Below are 18,473 nucleotides of genomic sequence, written 5' to 3' on the forward strand. Positions count from 1 at the left end.
CTGACAATGTTGAGTGTTTATGGAAAAAGTTCAAGGCAATCGTAAAATGCGTTTTAGACAGGTACGTGCCGAGTAAAACTGTGAGGGACGGGAAAAACCCACCGTGGTACAACAACAAAGTTAGGAAACTACTGCGAAAGCAAAGAGAGCTCCACTCCAAGTTTAAACGCAGCCAAAACCTCTCAGACAAACAGAAGCTAAACGATGTCAAAGTTAGCGTAAGGAGGGCTATGCGTGAAGCGTTCATTGAATTCGAAAGTAAAATTCTATGTACCGACTTGACAGAAAATCCTAGGAAGTTCTGGTCTTACATTAAATCAGTAAGTGGCTCGAAACAGCATATCCAGACACTACGGGATGATGATGGCATTGAAACAGAGGATGACACGCGTAAAGCTGAAATACTAAACACCTTTTTCCAAAGCTGTTTCACAGAGGAAGACCGCACTGCAGTTCCTTCTCTAAATCCTCGCACAAACGAAAAAATGGCTGACATCGAAATAAGTGTCCAAGGAATAGAAAAGCAACTGGAATCACTCAATAGAGGAAAGTCCACTGGACCTGACGGGATACCAATTCGATTCTACACAGAGTACGCGAAAGAACTTGCCCCCCTTCTAACAGCCGTGTACCACAAGTCTCTAGAGGAACGGAGGGTTCCAAATGATTGGAAAAGAGCACAGATAGTCCCAGTCTTCAAGAAGGGTCGTCGAGCAGATGCGCAAAACTATAGACCTATATCTCTTACGTCGATCTCTTTTAGAATTTTAGAACATGTTTTTTGCTCGCGTATCATGTCATTTCTGGAAACCCAGAATCTACTATGTAGGAATCAACATGGATTCCGGAAACAGCGATCGTGTGAGACCCAACTCGCCTTATTTGTTCATGAGACCCAGAAAATATTAGATACAGGCTCCCAGGTAGATGCTATTTTTCTTGACTTCCGGAAGGCGTTCGATACAGTTCCGCACTGTCGCCTGATAAACAAAGTAAGAGCCTACGGAATATCAGACCAGCTGTGTGGCTGGATTGAAGAGTTTTTAGCAAACAGAACACAGCATGTTGTTATCAATGGAGAGACGTCTACAGACGTTAAAGTAACCTCTGGCGTGCCACAGGGGAGTGTTATGGGACCATTGCTTTTCACAATATATATAAATGACTTAGTAGATAGTGTCGGAAGTTCCATGCGGCTTTTCGCGGATGATGCTGTAGTATACAGAGAAGTTGCTGCATTAGAAAATTGTAGCGAAATACAGGAAGATCTGCAGCGGATAGGCACTTGGTGCAGGGAGTGGCAACTGACCCTTAACATAGACAAATGTAATGTATTGCGAATACATAGAAAGAAGGATCCTTTATTGTATGATTATATGATAGCGGAACAAACACTGGTAGCAGTTACTTCTGTAAAATATCTGCGAGTATGCGTACGGAACGATTTGAAGTGGAATGATCATATAAAACTAATTGTTGGTAAGGCGGGTACCAGGTTGAGATTCATTGGGAGAGTGCTTAGAAAATGTAGTCCATCAACAAAGGAGGTGGCTTACAAAACACTCGTTCGACCTATACTTGAGTATTGCTCATCAGTGTGGGATCCGTACCAGGTCGGGTTGACGGAGGAGATAGAGAAGATCCAAAGAAGAGCGGCGTGTTTCGTCACTGGGTTATTTGGTAACCGTGATAGCGTTACGGAGATGTTTAATAAACTCAAGTGGCAGACTCTGCAAGAGAGGCGCTCTGCATCGCGGTGTAGCTTGCTCGCCAGGTTTCGAGAGGGTGCGTTTCTGGATGAGGTATCGAATATATTGCTTCCCCCTACTTATACTTCCCGAGGAGATCACGAATGTAAAATTAGAGAGATTAGAGCGCGCACGGAGGCTTTCAGACAGTCGTTCTTCCCGCGAACCATACGCGACTGGAACAGGAAAGGGAGGTAATGACAGTGGCACGTAAAGTGCCCTCCGCCACACACCGTTGGGTGGCTTGCGGAGTATCAATGTAGATGTAGATGTAGATGTAGATGTAGAACAGTATGGTGTGCAGGTTAAGCTGGGGCTGCAAGGAACTTACACATCCAACACACCATGAGGAACTGGCGCTGGATGGTAAGTGGCAGTTCCCATGCCTCGGCACAGATGCTAGATGTAGGACTGGTACATTAAGCACCCTTGGCCAGCCGAATCCTCATGACAGACAGCACCAAAGATCTTCAAGTAAGAGGGCCTCGCTACCATGCAACCATAGTCCAGCTGTGAATGCACAAAAGCCTGATAAAACTGAAGGAGACACGCCCTGTCCGTTCACCAAGAACTGTGGCTAAGGCACTTTAATACCACCTTTGCAGCCCACTCTAACCTCCACACTAAGTTTCAACTGACAGCCTGCTGTTGCAACACAGGAGGAGAAATAGGAAACAGCAAAATCTGTCTACAAATAAGGATCACTGTACCACAGATGTAATACTATTGATGGTTATGGCAAAGACAGTAACACTTAAAACACTGCCCTGAGTAACCCATTCTCCCACTCAAATCGATCAGACAGCTTGCCACCAACTTGGGTCCTAGAAAACTGCTGTGACATGAAAGACCCACTGATACAGTTGTGAGAGAATACATTGTCTCAAGTAGTATTGTATGCCTTACTTATATCTAAGAATATGCTGATACAGTGATGCTTACGGAGGAAAGCCTGCTGAATAGCCACCTCTAGGAGGGTCAGATTGTCGGCAGTGGACCAAAATCTTTTGAACCCACACTGAGAACGGCTAAGGACTTGCCTGATCTCTAACAACCAGACCACACAATGGTTAATCTTTCGCTCCACGGTCTTTCCTACACAGCTCGTTAAGGTGATATTTTGATAACTTCTGGGATACGTGCAGCCCTTTCCTGGTTTGAGGAGAGGGATCAGAACTGTCTCCCTCCACGAGTTGGGGAAGTTGCCTGTCTGCCATATTAGATTAAAACATTCAAGGAGGATTTCCTTTGATGCTGCTGGCAAATGTCTAAGTGTGCAGTACCTGATTTGGTCGTGACTGGGTGCAGTGTCATGAATCTCAGTCAGTACCTATTCGTGCTCCCACATGGAGAAGGGGGAATTTTAGACCTCAGAACTGTTGAACCAGAAGTCCAACTTTTCCCTCTATACAGTCAAATGATAGCGATGAAACGCCAAATATTTGCTTGTATTGACACTAGTTTGTGCAAAATGTTTGGATAGCGTCTGAGCAATGTCTCTGGGTGGTGTTTGGAGCCAGCTCTGTTTCAGCACTGTTGCTATTGGTTAACATCTGTTTACCGGAAATCCTCTGGATGGCTTCCCATACTTTTATAGAAGAAGTGGAATGATTGATGGAGTCCAGGAACACTTGCCACGACCTTTCCTTACTCTCCCTAATGATGCGTCAAGCCTTAGCCCTGGCGACTCTAAAGGTCCTAAGGTTGTCTGCTGTCTGTAGGCATTTAAAATGCCTAAGAACTGCATGCCTTTCCCAGGTCATGGAACAGCACTCATCTGTCCACCAAAGTACTGGTCCCCTCCTAAGATGACCTGACAACTGTGTGATGGAGGACAATGGTATGATAGATCACTTGTGTGATGTGGTCCACCCATCCTTGGACACTGTCGCAGTATTCGAACACAGCCAGCTGGCTGAAACCCATCCAGTTAGCCCTGCTGACCATTTTGGGGGCTTAAGTTCATGTAGTGAGTCATTTAGTAGTTTAAGGCAGATTGGGAAGTGGTCACTGGAATGAAGGTTGTCAATGACCTCCCACTGAACAGTGTTGGTGAGGTTGGAAGACCAGAAAGAGGGGTCAACGGCTGAGAACGACCCAGTAACTGAAGAGAAATATGTGAGAGTACCCAATGTTGAGGATGAACAGGCCCTCCAAAAACCAACCCCGAGGGCAAGTATTGGTAGAGCCCCACAGGACATGATGGGCATTGAAATCTTCCAGGAGGAATGGTCGCGAGAGTTGTGTGATAAGACCCCTGAAAGCCTCAGAGTCTAGTGCATCTTGTGGAGGTAAATACAGTGAGCAAACAGTGATCTTTCGATACACATGAATTTGAAATGCAACTGCTTGCAGGTCAGTAGCCAAGGGGAGGGCAGGAGTGGTGTGCATTAATGACAAAAAATGCAACATCTCCCTTGGCTCTTTTCCCCAACAGGTCATCCTTGCAGTATAGCACATATCCCTGTAGCACAGGGAGATCTGAATCTTTAAAATGCCATATTCCACTGTAGTATGAAAGCCATGTCATCGGTGCAGTTTTAATTTACCCCTATCTTTGCACTGTGGAGGTGAAGCACTTTACGGAAGGGGGGGGGGGGAGGGGGGGGGCTGCCTGGACCCAAGCCATCTGACTCCCTGTTATGCTCATCAGTCAGACGGGAAAGAATGATGTCTGATGGCACTTGGGACAGCTTTTGAACTGAACATTGTGAGCCTTTCCTTGCACTCTGTCCTTTCGAGGGTGAGGGGGAATGGGGGCGTTGAGCGGCACTCTGTTTTTCTTGTACCTTCTGGATGCTCAGTGTGGAACTGTTGTTGGTCTTCCCCGGTGCAGCTGTCTGGATTGCTTTGTCCTCACTATTTTTCCCTTGACATGTACATGTGCAAGTACAGCTGCTTCTGGTGGATAGAGGCACACTAGTGCATCTTGTCTGTGTCGAAGCGTCCATCTTGGAATTAGGATTCTGCACCAAGGAAGAATATGAGGTGACAAAGAGAGGGATTTCCTTGCTTTATATTCGTTTTAGCTTCAGCACAGGAGATCCGCTCGGTCACTATCTCCTGTATTTTGTATCCTTAAGTAAAAACAGGGCAGTCTCGGCTCCAGACTGGGCGGTTCCCAGAGCAGTTGATGCAGATCACTGGAGACGGGCTGTCAGTCCCAGAGTCACGAGTGGCTTTTCCACAGTTCCCGCACATTGTTTCACCTCAATAACTCACGGTTGTATGGCCGAAATGCTAATATTTATAGCACCGCATAGAGTTTGGACTGTAAGGCCAAACATTAAGTCAAAGTACCCCCACTATAAGATGTTCAATCAGTGTCGGAGAATTGAATGTGACAATGAAAGTGACAGTCTTTTCAGTTGCCCCATTATACCTGTGCGTTTGTTGCTCCACATCGACTATTCCCTGGGATGCCCATTCTTGGTTCAGTTCTGCTACGTCCACATCCAAGATATCTCGGCATGTGACAATGCCCTTACTGGAGTTAAGAGGTGTTCATCCCAACAATGATATCATAGTCATCCAGTTTCTGCAATTTCTTAAGAAGGTCTACCTGCTTTGACCTGCTAGTTTCAACCAACAATGAGCCATTATGCAATCGTTTTATAGATTTTAATGTTGCAGCGAGGCCTTCCAAACCCTTATGGACATAAAAGGGGACACTTTTTCAAATCTCTCCTTCCTCTTCATCACCAGAAACACACTTATTCATGACTCCATGAGCTCTATTTCTGCAGTCCAAAATAAGAATATTATCAGGAGGACAAGCCCCTCTCATTCTTTTGAATGAATGGGGGTGAATACACCCAAGCAGAGCATACTTCCCACCGGGAGGAGAGGATGATGATTTTGGAGGTTCCATCTCATTCTCATGAGCAGCTAGGGAAATAAGGGTCCACTCAGACAGAACCCCACATGCCTTAGTAAGCCTTATCCTACTGAGGTGCAGTAGGTTCCCCAGAGGTTTCCCGCTAATGACTGTTCCCCCTCAACAGCCATGCATCCCATCAATGCGCAGCACACCTTAAGGTAGAGTTTTTTTTTTTTAGGTTTATCCTGTTCTCACAATCTGGGCGGTCAAGCCAAGATACCCGTTCCCAGAGACACACGACAATCCACCACCGCACCATGCGGTGGCCACTGAAGCATGCCCAGAGCTTACGGTGACGGGGAATTGGTGGTGCTTACCAATCCCCAGTTCAGGAGCCCCTGGGTCACCAAGCCCATACCCAGAAAATCAATTCTGAGCCCGTGAGGGCTTAACAGAAATGCAATACCCTTGACTTATGGGGGGGGAGAACTGAAAACTGTTCGAGTGTGTTCAGATGGAAGTGAACCAAATGACACCCTGGAGCTCTTGTTCCACAGAGGTCACCGAGTGGGAGCTAGCTGAAATGCAGAAACCATTCTCAGAAAGCAATGGTGACGAACAATCCTGTTGAAGCAACAAGTCCATTAACAGCGATGAGGAAAATGACACTTAATACAGAGCCCTGTGGAGTGCCATCCTCCAGGGTCTGCAGATAGCTGAAAACAGTGCCAACCCCACCTCTGAATGATCATTGGGATAGGAGCTGGCTAATGAAAATCTGGAGCAGCTCCTGAATGTCCCAGCCATGAAGTTTAAGTAGCAACCGATGGTGCCACACTGTGTCTTAGTCCTTACAAAGATCGAAGATTACTGACAAGGTGGTGATGTTGAAGAAAGGCCTGTCGAAATGCGGTTTCCAATTGAAGCAGATTAACTCCAAAAGCCACACTCATACAGAGATAAAAGGTCCTGAGATTCAAGGACACAACTGAGCCAACAAGCCATCATCTGTTCTATTAATTTGCAGGGGACACTGGTCAGGCTGACAGGCCGTCAACTATCAAGGGATGATGGATCCTTGCCAGGTTTGAGGACAGAAACCACAATAATGTCCCTGCACTGAGAGGGGAAAATGCCTTTGAGCCAAATACAGTTAAACACCTGGAGGAGACACTGGCATGGTAGAGGACTGAGGTGTTGAAGCAATTTGTTATAGATTGAATCTGAGCCAGGGCCAGAATCATGAGGAGGAGAGAGGGCCAGAAGCAGCTCCCGTTCAGTAAATAGTTCACTGTAGGATTCTGCCTGACAAGGGGTAAAACCTAAGTGGGAAGTTTCAGCCTGCTGTTTCCAGAGTAGGAAGGCAGCTGGATAGAAGGCTGACGCCAATGCCATCGCAAAATGGACATTAGGTGTTCCAAGAACTGATGGATCCATACAAAGGCTAGGCCCAGAAGGGAAGACTACCTCTGATAACCTTGAAGGGTGCAGAGTATAACCCACACTCTTGAAGGGATATAAGAGCATAGGGAGGAGACAACATACCCATTTGCTCTGTTTGGGTAAGTAACGGGCTATGGTGCCAAGACTTTTAAAGGTAATAAGACTGGTGGAGGACATGTGCCACTTTAAGATGTTGCAGGGGGGGGGGGGGGGGGGGGGTGATCACTGATCACGGATAGCAGTGGAAAGCCATGCCCCACCATGGAATTGGCCGATGACAAACGGCGTCCCTCAAGTTGGGAACAGCAATGCCAGCAACACAGGTTATCTTATTGGAGAGATCATGGATGACTTCATCAATAGAAATTGATAGAGAGAGTAGAAACATGAACTGGGAAGTATGTAGATGCCAATCAGCATGATGAAAAGCCCAGCAGGGTAATCTTAGCAGTGAGAGAGGCAATGAGAGAATCAACAGAAGAGGTTACTATCAGAGGTCATTGTGTGGTGACTAGTGGAAGGAAGGGAGGAAGAAAGAAAAAGGGGGAGGGGAAGAGCATGTAAGATCAATGACAGAAAATGCCATACACAGCACTAATATGAATAGTGGCAGCATTGTTAAGAAGGTACAGGGCCCAGTCTGCAAGAAATTGGCTAATGAGAAGCCCCCAAAATACATTAGAAAGCACTAAATGTGATGGGCATTAAAATCAACAAGGAGGGGGAAGGGAGGGGGAGTTGCTGAAGCAGTGCAGTTAGGGCAGCAGAATTAGATTGCCTTTCAGGAGGGAGACAGACATTGCAAACCGTGACACCCGACTAAGTGGACCCGGATGGCAACTATATCCAATGGGATATGAAGTGGGATCCATGTACTAACAAAATACATATGGACCTACAGGCAGACATCACCAGAAGCCCTCTACGGGCCAACTTGGATCTGACAAAGCACGAAATGAATGAAGAGACAGTGAGTGACTGTCAGTAAAATGAGAATCCTGGAGAAATATACAAGCTGTTGAGTAAAAGGTAATAAGAAATTGGAACTCTGGGAGGTTATGGTAGTATGCATTACAGTGACATTGAATTATCCTGGAGCAGGTATCCAAATGGGAGGTGAACAGGCTGGAGTAAATCACGCCACCACATTACCATCTGCCACCAACAATGATGGGGTGACATCCATAAATACAATGTCAGACTGGTTTCAAAGGGGAGATGGTACCTCCGAGGGCATCAGGAGGGGGTGCTTGTCCTGAGACATCTCCCTCTAAAGCCAGAATAAAGGTGCCGGTATTGCTGCAGTTGCCGTTACAACCCTCACAAGTAAAACATAAAACTAATTAGCCGATGAGGCGTTGTCAGATAAAATTAGCAGCAAGTCCGGTAACCGAAGATTTCGTTGCAGGTCAGTCAAAGTGGGACAGTGCACCAGACTATGGGTCACTGTCAACCGGGCACCGTATCGACACTGAGGCAGGTCTTCATGGCGCATGAGGTAACCGTGGGTCACCCAAGCATGGCCAATGCGGAGCCGGCAGAGAAACACAGAGGCCCACATGGAGGACTGCCACACATTCGTTGTCTCCTTAATGGCACACAGTTTGTTGTGCGTACTGAGACCATGCCATTCCATCTCCCAAGGCTGAAAAACCTAGCGATGTAAAAACGAATGCAGGTCAGTTATTGGAATACCGATCTCCGTAAGAGGTTTCCATGTAGTCTGTTTCACCAGCATGTCAGCAAGTTCGTTGACTGGGATTCCAACGTGTCCTGGGGTCCACACAAATACCACTGAATGACCGGACCATTCCAGGGCACAGATGGACTCCTGAATGGTCGCTACAAAAGGATGACAAGGGTAGCACTGGTCGATAGCTTGTAGGCTGCTCAAGGAGTCAGTACACAGAAGAAACGACTCCCCAGGGCATGAACAGATGTGCTCCAGAGCACGAGATATAGCCATCCGCTCTGCAGTGAAAACACTGCAGCCATCAGACAAGGAATGCTGTTCAGTATGTCCTCCACAGACATAAGCGAAGCCGACGTGACCTTCAGCCATTGAGCCATCAGTGTAAATCACTTCATGGCCTCGGCACATGTCAAGAAGCTAGAAGAAGTGGCAGTGGAGACCCACGGGTTAACTGAGTCCTTAGGGACTTGTGAAAGGTCCAGGCAAAGCCACAGCCTAGGTGTACTCCATGGAGGTGTACACGATTGCACCTCGAGTATAGGTGGTAAAGGCAAGGACTCCAGTTCAGACAGAAGGGATTGGATGCGAACTGCAGTTGTAAGCCCTGACTGAGCTGCTGATGCGGGAGATGAACCGCTGTGGGTGGGAAAAGGAGACGGTAATTTGGATGTGCGTGATAACTACAAACGTGTACAACATAACTGGCAAGCAGTTGTGCACCCCTTACCTGCAATGGATGAACTCCAGCCTCCACAGGGACGCTGGTCACCAGACTCGTCCTAAAAGCTCCTGTTGCTAGTCTAATGCCACAGTGATGCACTGGGTCAAGTAAACAACGCTGAGGGCACCACCAAATTCTAAACCAGACACCCACAGCCAAGGAGGGATTGAACAAGGGCTCTGTATAGCTGCAGCAGCGTAGAATGACCTGCACCCCAGTTGGTGTTGCTCAGGCAGCAAAGGATATCGAGGTGCTGCCCGCACTTCCGCTTAAGCTGACGGAGGTGAGGAAGCCAAGTCAATCGGACATTGAAAGACAGTCCCAAAAATCAATACATCTCCACTACAGTGAGGGGATCATCAGGAAGGTAAAGTTCTGGTTCCAGATGAATGGTATGACACTGAAAGAAGTGCATAACACATGACTTTGCGGTCAAAAACTGAAAGCCGTGGGTTAGCAGCCATGACTGCGCCTTGTGGATGGCTACCTGCAGGCACTGCTCAACACCACCAGTACTGGTGGAGCAGTACGAAATGCAGAAGTCGTCTGCATACGGAGAGGGTGAGACGGACGGCCCTACAGCTGCTGCTAGACCGTTAATGGCCACTAAAAAGAGTGAGACAATGCAGAGCCCTGCAGGACCACATTCTACTGGGTATGGGGGGGGGGGGGGGGGGGGGGGGGGACTATGGGAGGCACCAACTTGGACATGGAAAGTACGAAGCGACAAGAAATTCTGAATAAAAATCTGGAGAATCTGAAGTGGGTCTCTGATATCCAACTCGTATAATGCGCCAAGGATGATGGTGTCGCCAGGTGGGGTCACATGCTTATCGTAAATAAAAAAAAGACGGCAACTAGGTGCTGGCATCTGGGAAAGACTGTTCGGATGGCAGACTCGTCGGACACAAGATTATAAGTGGTAGAGTGACCCAGGCGGAAGCCGCCCTGGCACTGAGCCAGTATGCCATGCGACTCCATGACCTAACCCAACGACCAACACACCATATGTTCCAGCAGCTTGTTAAGAACATTGGTGAGGCTGATGGGCCGATAGCTCTCCGCATCAAGTCGTTTCTTGCTGGGTTTGAGCACTGGTACGATGTCTCCCACTAGTGCAATGGAAAGACCCCATGACACCAGATCTGGTTGAAGATCATGAGAAGATGTCACTTATAATCAAATGAGAGATGTTTAATCATCTGACTGTGGACCTGATCGGGCCCAGGAGCTGTGTTGGGGCAATGTCCAAGGGCACTGAGGAGCTCCCACTCTGTAAATGGGATGTTATAGGGTTCATTGTGGCTTGTAGTGAACGAGAGGACTTTCCCTTCCATATGCCGTTTGAGAGGGCAAAAAGCTGGGGGGTTATTCTCCGATGCAGAGGAGTGAGCATAGTGCTCTGCAATTGCATTTGCGTTGGTGGATAACACACCATTTATGGTAACACCAGGAACACCTGTTGGTGCCTGATACCCAAAAACTCGTTTGATCTAGTCCAGACTTGGGAAGGTGACGTATGGCACCTAATGGTCAACACGTACCTCTCCCAACACTCCTGTTTCCACCTTTTGATAAGCTGGTGAACATGGGCATGGAGCCGTTTAGAGGCTATGAGGTACTACAGGGAAAGGTGCCACTTATGCCACTGTAAAACTCATCAACACTCCTTAATTGCCTCAGCGACTTCCGGCGACCAACAAGGGACTGTCTTTCGCCAGGAGCACCCTAAAGAATGAGGGATTGTTGCAGTAACGGTTGTTGTAATTACCCACTCAACCACCACATCGATTTTACAGTGTGGGGGCGATTCAACGGTGACAGCAGTGGTGAAAGTTTCCCAGTCTTCCTTGTTTAAAGCCCATCTGGGCAGCCGCGATCCTGATGACAGGGCAGTGACAGGAAGATGGCAAATTGGTCACTACTACACATGTCATCTGCTCTCCAGTGGATAGATGGGAGAAGTCCTGGACTGCATATTGATAAATCAATGGCTGAGTAGCTACCATGAGCCACACTGAAATGTGTGGCGGCCCCAGTATTTAAGAGGCAGAGGTCGAGTTGTGACAGTAAATTTTTGATTTACTCAGCCAGGTGGTGGAAGAAACTGCCACAATTCCACTGGGGAATGACATCATTGTGAGGCTGCGAAGGCATGAAGTGTACAAGGAGACAGGTTATGCCTCAGGGTCACCTGCTGTCTCAGACAGTATTTGTAGCCATTTCTATGGCAGATGAGGCACCAGTGAGATCCCGGTCCGCAGGGGACACTAAGATCTCCACTGCATCCTCATATGCAGAATTGATAGGGAGTGGTGGTGTTGGGGCCACCAGAGGGTTCTTTTACTTAGCAAACTACTACTTAGTTTGCTCTCCCTCTCCCTCTCCCCCTCCCTCTCCCTCTCTCTCCCTCTCCTCCTCAGGGGCTTGCTGGGAAGATTTCTCCGGAACAGCTTCAGGCATGAAGGATGACTGAAGCTCTTCGTCCAGCAGCTTTTGGCTCCTGAGCCACTGGCAAGTGTCTGCCGTGGCATTAGTGGAGACCTTGGGAGAGAGGGCCCCAAGGGACTACTCCTGCACAAGAGGAACTGGAGGAGGCTGCTGCTTCTCCAGCAGGGGGGAGGGGCCGATGTTCCCTTCATTTGGGGGGGGGGGGGGGGACGAGGGGCCTTGCTTCCGAAATAGTTGCTTTGGGAGCAACAGAGGAAGATTTGCCCCCCTACCACCAAGGAGGCAGATGTATTCTGATGGCCAGGGCTCACTGTTCATGGCATAGAGTGAGGAACCACAGGCACTTGGGACAGCAATGGTGATGTAACTTCAGTGTATGTTGACATTAACCGAATGGAGTGTAATCTTTCAAATTTACAGTTAGCCTCTGTGTTACGTCAACTGGTCCAGGTCTTTTACTCCATGATTTTCCGCTCCTTTTGGAGTACTGGGCAGTCTGGCAAGAAGGGGGAATGGTGCTCTCCACAGTTGATGCAAGTTGGAGGTGGTGCACATTGAGTATCTGGATGCAGTGGATGTCCACAGTCTTGACATGTGGTGCTGGAAGTGCAATGGGAAGACATGTGCCCAAACTTCCAGCACTTAAAGCACTGCATAGGAGGAGGAACATACAGTTTAACATCACAGCGTGAAACCATCACCTTGACCTTTTCAGGCAATGAATCACACTCAAAGGCCAAGATGAAGGCACCAGTAGCAACCCTGCTGTCTTTGGGTCCTCTGTAAACGCGCCAAATGAAATGAACACCCCGCCATTCTAAATTAGTGCGGAGCTCATCATCAGGCTGCAAGAGGTGGTCACGATGGAAAATAATCCCCTGGACCATGTTGAGGCTTTTATGGGGAGTGACGGAAACAGGAATATCTTTCTCATCTTGGGCAGTGCTGTCACTGCTCCAAACTTATCCTCAAGGTGTTCAGCAAAAAATTGGGGCTTCGTCCAAGGCAAATATGGCTCTCTGTTCTGTAGCTCTACGTTCCTCCCATGGCGTAGCGAGAGAGGGGAGCGATTTAGGGTAACACCTGTCTGCATAGTATTCGATCTTGCCCTTCTAGGAGACTGCTGGCACTGTACGGTCACCAGCAAGAGATGACAGTCTGCTTCATTGCGGGTCATCCACCCTGATGCTACACACACTGATCAGGGGCTCTCCCCACGGGCGCCACCCACCCACAGCAAAGGCCTACTGGCATGATGACTATTGCCAGGAGTCCTCATGCCCAGGAAGACAGCCATCTACTCCTTGGCATACGTGGGGTGTTTACAGCTTAGGCATCAGCAGTGCGATCCCTGTGTTGTCAGGGGGGCTACCACCAGATGGGTACATGACAGCCCCACCACAACGGCCTGGCTCCTGTGCTGGTTTTGAGCACAGAGAAATCCAATGTCATGGGGGCAAAAGAGGACAGGAGACAATGGAAGAAGATGACATACCCTGGAAAGTGTCCTCGCCCAAATAGCTGAATCGCAGATGGAGACGCAAAGCCATGACAAGAGATTCAGGAGACCGAATGCAAGGCTACTCGGGCACCACATAAGGCATCCTTCCCGATATGGCCCACACTTCTGTAGAATTTTGAAAGCGGCAGGTCAAACCATAGAATGGGACCTGAATTCATAGGGCCGAAAAGCGAGACACTCCTTTTAGTCGCCTCTGATGACAGGCAGTAATACCTCAGGCCGATTCTAACCCCCCAGAACTGCAGGGTGGAGAAGGAAGAAAGGGTTGCAATAGCTTAGGGCCCCATGTGCACCACATACGAACTTTCGAAAGAAACATGCAACACCTGAACACCTGGTGGGTGGGTGGGGGGTGGGGGGGGTGGGGGGGGGGGGAATAAATGAAATGATGTTGGAGTGCTCACCAGCACAACTCAATGGTTGGCGTTGGAGGGAAAAATCCAGAAAGCACAGGCAGTAAAGCCATCACTGAAATCTAGCACTACATTTTAGGTGGCATGCTTGGCAACTAGGTGCCCCAGTTTTCTCTCTGTCATAGTGTGGCAGTGGCCATTCACGGGGACAAACAATTTTATAGCGGTCACACCAAAGAAGAATGCTGCACAGTGGTTACAGCCTTGCCTTTGATGGAATAAGCTAGGAGATGGCTGTGACAGGACTGCAATAGGAGGAGGAGGAGGAGGAGGAGGAGGAGGAGGAGGAGGAGGTGGTGGTGGTGGTGGAAGATGTATGGGATAGGTTTTCCATCTAGGTCTATTACAGGGAATCAACTGCTGGTGGTACAAGACGTTGGGAGCAGTGGTGGAATAGGGACAGAAATAGATACTGCATAGGTAAGGATGCTGCATAGGATGGATGGGCAACAGCGTACTATTGTGGGAGAGCAGGGGGTGGATATTTTTCATTTCAGTGCACAATGAGAGGTAGCCAAAATCCCTGCAGAGGATGTGATTCAGGTGCTCCAGACCCAGGTGGTACTGAGTCAGAAGAGAAACACTGCTTGATGGTCAAACGGTGAGTATGTGGGGGATGGGAGAGAGAAGGCACAGGAGATCCCATTCTGGACGTGGTCGGGAGGGTAATTTCGATCGTTGAATGCCTTAACGAGATACCCACCCAGCATGGCTAGGCTGTAAGGGAGTGACTTCTCTGTGTTGAATGGGCAACAGCTGTCAAAGTGGAAATACTGTTGGTGGCTGGTATGTTTGATGTGGATGGAGGGACTGACTGAGCTATCCATGATGTGGAAGTTGACACCGAGCGAGTCAGCATGTTAGGGTGAGAAGGACAAGGTGAAGTGAATGGGGAGAAGGTACTGAGGTTCTGGAGAAATATGGATATGGTGTGCTCAACCTCTATCCAGATCATAATGATATCATCAGTGACTTAACCAGGTGAGAAGGGATTCTGGGTTGCTATTAAAGATGCCTCCAGCTGGCCCATGGATAGATTAGCATAAAATGCTCCCAAGTGAGGTCCACGGTCATACAAAGGATTTGTTTGTATGTGATACCATCAAAGGAGAAGTAATTATGGGTGAGGATATAGTAAGACACAGTGACTGAGACGGAAGTTGTAGGTTTGGTGTCAAACATTGGGAAAGTCAATTCAATTGCAGCAAGGTCATCGGGATTGGGTGTGGTGTACAGGGAGGTGACAACCAGGTGGTAATGGTAGAAAAACTGTGGATGGTTAGTGAACAGAATGGTTAATGTCTTACATGGGAGAGTAGGTTAGAGGTAATATGCTGCGCAATATAAACAAAATATTTAAGAAAATTATGTAACTACTACAGTTAAAAAAGTTTCAGAAAAATTTTATTTGGAAAAACCAATTTCTCACTCACTCGCCGTACACTTCCAGTGCACTCTCCTGAAAATTAGTACCCTACAACATTATGTAACTACTAACAGATACCATTATTTACACCCGAGAAACATACATAAGATTAGAAAACTTACATTTGTGATAAAAGTGAATATAGACGCAAATTCTGCCTCAAAATACAAACCCACTTTATTGCACCCAGATGAGCTATGTTGTCAGATATTTTATAAAGCTTCCTTTTCTGCATAAACAATAACAGTTTCAGTTACAATGCATGTGTGGTGTAGCCCAATTTGGAAATGTAGTGTGTGTAAGAGTGCATTCGTAAAAGGAAGAGCACACTTGTACACAAATGCAACAATGTACCAGTGATCTCAAATTACACTCTGGTGCAATGCAAATTGCAGGGCAGTTGAGTGGTTTCTGTAAGATACGAACAACTGATGGCAACATAGGACTCAGCCACAAGAGACAGAACCTTGTTTATCTGCTAGTTTACACTGGAATTATATGGACTCTTCAATGTGTCAGTTTCAGGAAGGGTGTTTTGAACTTTGGTTGCGCGAGGTTATGGTAGAGTTTGGTCCTGAAATACACTGTTTATTGTTCAAAAATCAACCGTCAATTTATGTAATGGTGCCTGCCCATGTACTGACTGGATTTGGTGATCAATTTACAGCACAGCTATTTACTGTATGTCAGACATATTTGTTCTATTTCAGCACGTCTTTATGAACACATTCTAATATATATATACTGTGAAACCTGTACTATAGAGCCAAGTTTAATATATTTCAATGATGACTTGTGATACTTCAAAATGGCCACAGACCGATTACATTATTGTACAACAGAATAAACCTGTAAATGGATCCTATTGCCCACCAGACTCATCTGATATAACTGAAAACTTCAGAGAACAGCTCAGTTCACCTGTACATAGGTTCCCCAATCATATTGTAATAATTGTGGAGACTTTAATCATCCAACAATTAACAGCTAACATTACAGTTTTGTTAGTGGCGGCCTGATAAGACATCCTGTGAAACATTACTAAACGCCTTCTCTGAAAACTACCTAGAACAGATGATTTGGAACCACATTCATAATGGACATTATTCAATTTAATGGGAGCAAACAGACATGACCTCTTTGAGGACGTCCACATCAACATCAGTGACCATTATGCGGTTATGGCAACAATGATTACTAAAGTACAAAGGACAACTTGAAACAAGCAGGAAGATATATATGATCAGTAAACTAGATAAAAAATCAATAGTGTCATATCTCAATATGAAACTTTAAACTTTCAGCACACTGCAGGAGCATGTAAAGGAACTACGGCTTGAGCTTAAAAGAACAGTTGATCATGCACTGGGTAGATATGTACCCAGTAGAACAATTCATAATGGTACACAGTCACTGAAGAAACTTCTAAAGAAACAGCGATCATTGTATAACAGGTGTAAAACAGTGTAGGGCTTTGGGCAGAAAGATGCTGAATGAAACTCTTGATTGTGAAGGGAGCAACATGTGAAGCCTTCAGTGACTACCGGAGCAGAAAGCTGTCAACTGATCTTTCACAAAAACCAAAGACATTCTGATCGTATGTAAAGGCTATTAGAGGCACCAAAGTTAGTATCCAGTCCCCAGGCAATGAGACAGGAACTGAAACTGAGGTTAGTGAAGCAAAAGCTGAAACACTTAACTCCATTTTCAAATGTGCCTTTACAAAGAAAAACTCAGGAGAATTGCCCCAATTTAATACTCATACCACTGAAAAGAAGAGTGAAATCAGCATTAGTATCGTGGTGTTGAGAAACAACTGAAATCATCAAAACTGAACAACACTCCAGGGCCCGATTGAGTCCTCATCAGATTCTGGTACTGAATTTGCAGCCGAGTTAACCCCCTTTGAACTGTAATCTTAGATCACTAACAAAAAGCCATGCTCGATAGTTGGAAGGAAGTGCAGGTCACACCCTTCTCCAAGAAGGATAGTAGAACTGATCCACAAAACTACTGTCCAACATACTTGACATCCAAGAGTTGTAGAATCTTAGACCATATTCTGTGCTTGAACATAGTGTGATATCTTTAACAGATTGACCTCCTCCATGGATTTCAAAAACACTGATCTTGTGAAACCCAACACACACTTTTCCCACAGGACATACTGACAGCTTTGGATCAAGGCAGTCAGGTAGATGCAGTATTTCTTGATTTACAAAAAGCATTTGACTCAGTACCACCCCTATGCTTACTGTCAAAAGTTTGATCATATAGGGTATCAAGTGAAACTTTTGTCCACCCCGGTAGCTGAGTGGTCAGCGTGACAGAATGTCAATCCTAAGGGCCCGGGTTCGATTCCCGGCTGGGTCGGAGATTTTCACTGCTCAGGGACTGAGTGTTGTGTTGTCCTAATCATCATCATTTCATCCCCATTGACGCGCAAGTCGCCGAAGTGGCGTCAAATTGAAAGACTAGCACTCGGCGAACGGTCTACCTAACGGGAGGTCCTAGTCATACGACATTTATTTATTAGTGAAACCTTTGACTAGATTGAGGATTTTTTTATAGGGAGGACACAGCATGTTATCTTGGATGGAGAATCATCATCAGATGTGGAACTATGACTTCGGGTATGCACCGGGGAAGTGTGGTGAGACGACCCTTGCTATTCATGTTGTATATTAACAATCTTGTGGACAATGTTAATGTTAACGGACTTTTTGCAGATGATGCAGTTTTATATAATCAAGTACGATCTGAAAGAAGTTGCATAAATATTCATTCAGATCTTGACAAGATTTCTCAGTGGAGCAAATACTGGCAACTTCCTTTAAATGTTCGGAAGTGTAAAATTGTGCACTTCACAAAGCAAAAAAACCATGATATCCTATGGCTACAATTTCAATAAGCCACAGCTGGAACTGGCCAATTCATACAGATATGTGGGTGTAACACTGTACAGATATGAAATGGAATGATTACATAGGCTCAGTCCTGGGTAAAGCAGATGGCAAACTTCGGTTTATTGGCAGAATACTGGGGAAGTGCAATCAGTCTACAAAGAAGATTGCTTACAAATCACTCTTTCAACCTGTTCTAGAACATATATTATAGTTATTCCTCCTCCTCCACCACCACCACCACCACCACCACCACCACCAAATTTCTAGCATTACAGCAAGCCACTGGGGTTTCCCATAATATTTTTTTGCACTTTTAGTAGAAAGTAACAA

General features: G+C 46.5%; 1 protein-coding gene across 1 annotated transcript in view; it reads right to left on the bottom strand.

Annotated features, from left to right (window-relative positions):
• Nucleotides 1-18,473, bottom strand: part of LOC124794881 (importin-4-like) — a 128,841-nt gene that overhangs the window by 93,881 nt on the left and 16,487 nt on the right. The window lies entirely within an intron of this gene.

Source organism: Schistocerca piceifrons, chromosome 4 (assembly GCF_021461385.2).
Source record: "Schistocerca piceifrons isolate TAMUIC-IGC-003096 chromosome 4, iqSchPice1.1, whole genome shotgun sequence".
NCBI classification, from domain to species: domain Eukaryota; kingdom Metazoa; phylum Arthropoda; class Insecta; order Orthoptera; family Acrididae; genus Schistocerca; species Schistocerca piceifrons.